Below are 6759 nucleotides of genomic sequence, written 5' to 3'. Positions count from 1 at the left end.
TATTTGCTATGATTTGCTGCTCTGACAATCTTAGTACAAAGAACAACAGTTAGCTGGAAGATCACCGGTGTATTCGCCTGTGTCAGGCCAGAGTCACACAGAAGGTACAGGCCACCTTCTCCCCAGCAGCCCCTAGTGAGGGGAGGAGGGTTTGTTATGTAAGAGGGGATGCCAATAGATATCGGTGGTCTTTTATCCCATCGGCTAGTGGCTTTTTGTGTCTGCTTGGACTGGTGCTCCCTGGCTTTAAGGTTTTTGGTGTGCTGTATATGTAGTTGCTGTACTTTTACTGTGCCTCATATTTTATTGACTGCTGTCTGCAAGCCAAATGGCCCCTTTCGGGATATTAAAGATTTACTCTACTCTAGTGACCCATGTGTTTGTATGGGATAACAGGGTAGGTTTGATATTTTTAGCAGCAGACACACAAGCTTTTTGTTTATTTATTGAAATAGTTTTTATTATTACATGAAAACTATATTGAGGTACAACAACTAAAAGCCATTTCAATATATTTAAAGACAAGTTGTGTAAAGTTGTTGACTTAGTTGTAGCATGACACTGCTGATGTATTTATAAAAGCACTTCAGGAGCAGAAGGAGGTGTGTCATCCCAGAATCAGACTCAAACTCAGCGCTGGCCTACTGTTTCATCTCTCCAGCCATCCAACATCCAGGCCAGTCATTGATTTGAGTCTGCCTATTACTCCAGCTCCCCCCCTCCCGCTTGTCCTCGCCCCCCCTTCACCACCACCACCACCACACTCACGCTTCCCACCTCCTCTCAGCCTCCCAGCCTCTCGTCTTTCTGGAACTGCAGCAGAGAAGCCGTTTCATCGTCAAGAAACAAGAAATCTCGCCACGATACCTACTGTACTACCTCTGCTGCTGTGCCGATAGGAAGTCGGGGAGCGGACACTAAAGACTCAGAAAGCTCGGTGCGATGCGTCTCTTTACATTGTGAGTATCTTTTCTTTTTAAATACCAAACTGCAACTTCATCTTCCTGTGGACTCAGCTGCTCTAACATAGATCGTATCATTATCCGCCCTCTTGGATCATTTAATATGCAAAATGGAAACGGGAGGTGCCGGGTAGAGCTGGTTATTAAAATACTTTTTGTAGTGGCAATGAAATGATGAATAAACCCCCAGTGCGTGACGGAAAAGTTGTGCAACTTTTTAAGAGTTGTCCAACATGAGCATCACAGAGTGTGACTGGAATAACACATTAATACGACACAAACTGTATTTGATCAAAAATTGCCTTCATGCTTTTTTAATCAAATCTTATTCTAAGACATATGTCTAATTAATATCCATTTATTATTTTAGCAACGTTTTAGCAAAACGGGACCTTGCGCGTTATTTAACCGGAGATTGTGTTACTTTTCGCCTCTTACGGGGATCTGCTGAGGTGGGGGTGTTACCATCCTGACGTGATCAGTGGTCGTGGAAAGATACACACACGACGGAGGCAACCCCCAGCTTCCCCGTGCACCAGGCAGACTCTGCAGTGAGCGGCGCAGGGGGAGGACAGATGCAGCGTGGGGACAGCCATGACTGCACAGCCACCGCGTCGCAGGGAGGACTGAGTCTGGGCAGCAGGACAGCCCTAAATCTAATTATGGGACGTCCCTTGCGTTAAAAGAGCCCTCGTGACTGATGTTTCTTCCCCCTCCGCGGTCTGTGGGTTGTGCTCAGCCCTTAGAGCCGCTGTGGAGGCTGCAGTAAACGCTGCAAGTGGAACAAAGAGGAGGAAAGTGACAGATGAGTTTTGCTGCCTCGGGAGGTTGAATGGGAAGTTTGATTGGATCAAACATGAACAAATTCTGACCAGGCAGGTGTTTGCTTCAAGGCGGCTCTCTGACTGAATAAAGGTTCAGTCTGGATAGATATTTATCAGCCACTCTGTTTGCCTTAGGCCTGTGCAGTATACTATAGGCTACCTCACTGTTTGCTTTAGCTCAGCAGATGACAATGCACGCATCTGTTCAGCGCCCTCAGCTTCATCTGTAGGCTATCTGAGAGAAAACTAAACACAACAGAGGCTTTGGCTTGTATGAGTCTGCGCCACATGTCCCGATGAGGTCCAGGGCAGAAAGTCAGGATGCAGTGTGCCAGGCAATCACTAGCCTGGAAAGAGCACAGAGCTTGACATAATTAAGCCATTCAACTATGCAACTGCATAAATAAATAATCACACTTTTCTCTTGTAAGAACGCCAAATGGTGTTTGTGGTGAACTCAATTATAAAACCAGACAAACTGATTTTGCTGAAGGTTTTTTACTCGTGCTGCCTAAATAGAGGTGAACACAGGTGCAGGTAATAAGGAGCAGGTGAAACTAATCTGAGTAAGGAAGAAAGTAAAAAAGACCTAAGCTATAGTGAAACAAAACAGGAAGTAGAATCAAAATAAAAGCTTGACAGGAAACAGCGGAACCGAATCGTGACACATTTCTACATTTATCAGCACACACACACACACACACACACACAGAGTTTCTATCACATCACGACTTGGGCAGCCACATGGGGACGCCTGCAGCAGTTGGCCAAGCTCCAGCAGTCAGTAAACCCTGACAGGCAGCTGTGTGTGTGTGTGTGTGTGTGTGTGTGTGTGTGTGTGTGTGTGTGCACATCAGGGGGAGAACCCAGATACAGTACTGTGTTGTTGGGTAGCTTCCCGTACAGCTGTGCATTTGTGGATCTATGAATTTATGTGTTTCTGCCTTTCGTTTGTGCCCAGATGTCTGAGCCGTTAGACTTGATGCTGCTGTGTAATCTAGTGTGTATCTAAACCTCCTGTCCACTGCTCCTGTGGCAGGCGTGAAACTTCAGCAGCCTCTTTAGGCTGCACATTTCAAGTGCTTGTTTCCTCCTCTGGGAAAGAAGAGTGCATGTTTCCACTTCCTTTCAAAAGTTTATTTTTAGATGTTTGGGTTTTCATCAAAGAAATTCACTTGAGTTATTTGTAAAAAGCTGTCACTCTCTGTGTTTTGCCCTGAAATCTCCATCTGTGGCCTCTTGTCTTGTGTGTCCTGTGTCAGCATTGGTTTTATCACAGCGTTGCTCTGCTCTCACTGAAGTCTGCAGTCATCTCGTCAAAATGCTTTTCCACAGATTATGAGACGTTTCAACATAGCTATAAAAATGCCTAAGCCTTATTTTGCGTCATTGTATTTGCTTCAGTATGCATGTCCATTGCCCTGATATGATAGCATGGGTCACAGATTGGACACTGCTTTGGCTAGTAACCCTTACAGTACTTTGAGGAAGGACTTCAAAACCTTTGAATAATCTAACAATCGTTTTGTCTTTTGTTCCAGTATTACAAAGCCATGTATCGGGACTGTGCGCATGCATGTATTTGATAGCAGCGTCTTACTTGATGAGGTCATACGTTTTTTTGTGCTGCAGCATCAGACTGGCCTCATTCAAATGACTGGTTTTGTCGCACAGCTGTAAAGTTATAGTTATACTGTACTAAGTAGGTAAATTCACTGTCACTGGCATTTGCTGAACTACATACCGACTGTTATTGCTGGCAAAGTGCAGTTTATAAATTCCAAATACCAGAAAAGTTGTTAAATGAAGGGAAATAAGAAAAATTCCAAGACAGAAAGGAGAAGATAATCATCTGCTGCAGCTTTTTTAGACTTGGTTCTCTTTTGTGTTAGGTTACATGAGCCTGCTATTTCCAGGTATAGATATTAAGATTACTAACTCAGGTCAATGTCATTCTTGTTCTCCCAGAGCTCTTTAATTAAAGTTTAGCCCTAAAGCTGATGAAATGTCCCCATTAGAACAGAGCTCCTGTTGGATATTTACCGTATGTCTGCTGTATGACTACATGGGAAGTCCCACGTTATTTCTATCACAACCTGAATCACCTGTGTGTAGCATCTGCAAAACTTAGCGTATGGCTTTGTTCACATAATGTACATTAGCAAAAGCTCACTGCAGCCATCTGTGGGCACCGCAGAAAGGCTGTAGGGCTCTGCACGCACCACCGACATTTCCATATCGTCAACCAGAATGTGGCATGCATGTACATGCTCTTCTATTCCCCAAATCAAAAACACATGGTTCCCTTTTGTTCAGAGAAAGGTTTTTGCAATGCAACAATGTCTGTTTTTTTGCATTTCACCCTGCACATTAGACTATGTCTGCCAGGAGGAGTATGCACCTGCGGCGTAGATGTGTGTTTGCATGCATTCATGTATGTGTGCGTGTTTTTCCGTGTGTGTGTTTCTGTGAGTGATTAATGAATGTAGCTGGATGGCATCAGTGGGCCATGACAGCATGACTGCAAGGAAATCATTTCTGTCTCTGGGTGGACTGCTGATTCAGAGCTCACAGGAATTTTGCTGATTGCTAAAATCACATCATAAGGGTGCTGTTATAACAACCCCAATCACAGCATCACAGCAGAAGGCAAGGAGAGTTACCATCAGACAGGAAATAAAAGCAGCCATAAGCAATATTAGCTTCTCTGTATATGGAGGATAGGCCAAGGTTGTGGGTTGAAATGCGGTAACTTTTTGTATGCTTCTTTACATCAGCAGTATGTGGTGTGTGAAAACTTTAAAGAATTATCTCTGAAGCTCAAACTGCACTGAAAGACTTCTAAATGTCAGTAGTAATGATAATTTACATAGGGAGAAGAACAGTTAGCCTATCATGAATAATGAAATGTCAACAGAGGAGGGATATCTTTCATATTCTGCATCAAGATGATGACTTTGAAATTCTTGGTGCGCTCGGACGACAGATGAGAGAACGGAGAGAGCAGAAGGAAGAAAAAGAGAAAGACTGACAGTCATAAAGGGGGGGAGATGACAAATCAGAGTGGAGGAGGTGAATTGAGACCAGGGGTTATACACAGACCTGGCTGCCTGTTATGCACCATTATTCATTTTCCTTCCATTATAAAAAGTTCTCTCAGCATTGCAGTGCAGTGAGTTGCTTGGCTATTTTCTTGTTGGACACTGGGTCCAGAAACTCTCAGTGCATATCATGAGGTTGATCACAGAGTTTGACCTTTTAGTCTCAGACATCAGGCACTCGGCTGGAGGAGCTGTGTTGCTGAAAAGTAGTTTGGGGAATTTTGCAAAGAAGAGCGTGTTGAGGTATTCATACAAGATGTCTAGTCCTGTAATATGCACTGTTGAGACTATTTTTAGCAGTATAAAAAAATACAGCTTTAAACAGGCAATCAGCTTTGTTGTGACTTCATAAAAAGTGAGTGTTACTGTGAATGAGCGCCCCATGTTACACTGTCCTTTTAGCACCATACAGTTTGTTTCATCCAACTCTTGTTAAGAGAGCAAACAAGCTTATTTCCTTTCCCTCTTTGTGATGTATAAAGTCTCATATCTTGAGTACTGAATGCCCTTTTGCGGTAATTGAATTTTAAAAATAGGAGCACGGAAGCAATGAGTGAACCTGCACATTCAAACCACCAAGTAGCACCCATCAACTTTTAAAACTGTTCACTTGTGCCTTCACATTTCATCAGCAGTTTTACTGTAGGATGTAAAAATCATTAGATTTGATTTGTTGGTCTGAAGCTGCAGGATGTGAGACTTTGCAAGTCAGCCTGTTATTTAGATGCATCCATGGCCAGAGGCTGTTAGTTTCTCATCATCTGGCCATGCACAAAGTTAGTTACTTCATTTTACTGCTGCATTGCACCAAAATCTCTCGGGCTGCTTTTCATCGCCTCGGAGCCCCAGCGCTTATGTTCGAATGACAGATCCCAACTGATGCGTTATCTAATCCTGCTGAGCAAAGGTGAGCAGAAACACCATACATCAACCTGCCACGATCATTTGGGTGTTTAACCCAGCCTCAACACCTCAGTGTATGTTGTCCACTCCAGGGACTGTGGATACAAATATCGCAGCATGTTAAGCCTTATGTAGAAAATAAGGATTTGGATTTTTTTTCCACTGTCCTATCACAGGACACTGAGATACTACACTGAATATTACTAGAATCCATATGGTTCCTAACTTGTTATATTTGAAAACATGGAGAACAACAGTGTGTACTGTAAATGAGCCATTTCATTGATGTCATACTTGACGGTTGGTGTTTTGATTAGCAGAATTTCTGTTCTTCTTAAAGTTGTGTTAACTAAGATTTCCCACACTGTGTGGTAAATCAAGTCACAGTGGGACAGGACACGGTGTCTCTCAGCTTCTGTTGTTATTCCAGCTTCTCCACCCTGTGTTGTCAAAGTACAGTCTGTAAATTTGCCCTGCCGGCCACCTAGCCAAGGTTGGAAGATGGGTTGGGAAGAAGAAGAAGAATAAGGAAACCAATGGCTGCCAGAGTGAAGAGGTGGCATCTTTTGCACAGAGAGAGTGGGACAAAGAAAGAACAACAACCAGGGTTAACATGGGTTTGGCTGTTTGACATGGAGAGGGTTAACAGTGGCCTTCTTCCTTCTGGATGTGTTAGCACCTAAAGCTAACCTGTTTGTTTTGATAGCATTAGCCACCTAGCATGGTCAGGATTTTACCTTTGTGTTGAATTAATATGGTTTTAATTTGGGAGGAACTGGAGCTTTGTGTAACATCAGTGCTTTGTGTCACATCAGCAGTAACCAAAGCCTCTACTGGACTGACATGTTTACAGTTAGCCAACTATCGCTAGCTTCAGACTGGAGGTTGTATTGTAACAGTTTGCCCCAACCAGGCATCTGTAGTTTACATCATCACTGGGAAACAGGATGTGATGTGAGGGGCAAAGAG

The 6759-nt window shown here is 43.4% G+C and overlaps 1 protein-coding gene across 1 annotated transcript in view; it reads left to right on the top strand.

Moving 5' to 3' along the window:
• Window positions 1-712: 712 nt before the first annotated feature.
• Window positions 713-6759, top strand: part of LOC109967797 (synaptic vesicle glycoprotein 2C-like) — a 36467-nt gene continuing 30420 nt past the window's right edge. Inside the window, exon 1 of the mRNA XM_020613623.1 lies at window positions 713-959. The gene's annotated coding sequence lies outside the window, so the exon portion shown is untranslated. The remainder of the gene's footprint in view (window positions 960-6759) is intronic.

The sequence above is a fragment of the Monopterus albus genome, unplaced genomic scaffold (genome assembly GCF_001952655.1).
Source record: "Monopterus albus unplaced genomic scaffold, M_albus_1.0 scaffold135.1, whole genome shotgun sequence".
NCBI classification, from domain to species: domain Eukaryota; kingdom Metazoa; phylum Chordata; class Actinopteri; order Synbranchiformes; family Synbranchidae; genus Monopterus; species Monopterus albus.
This window is presented reverse-complemented; position numbering and strand designations above follow the sequence as displayed.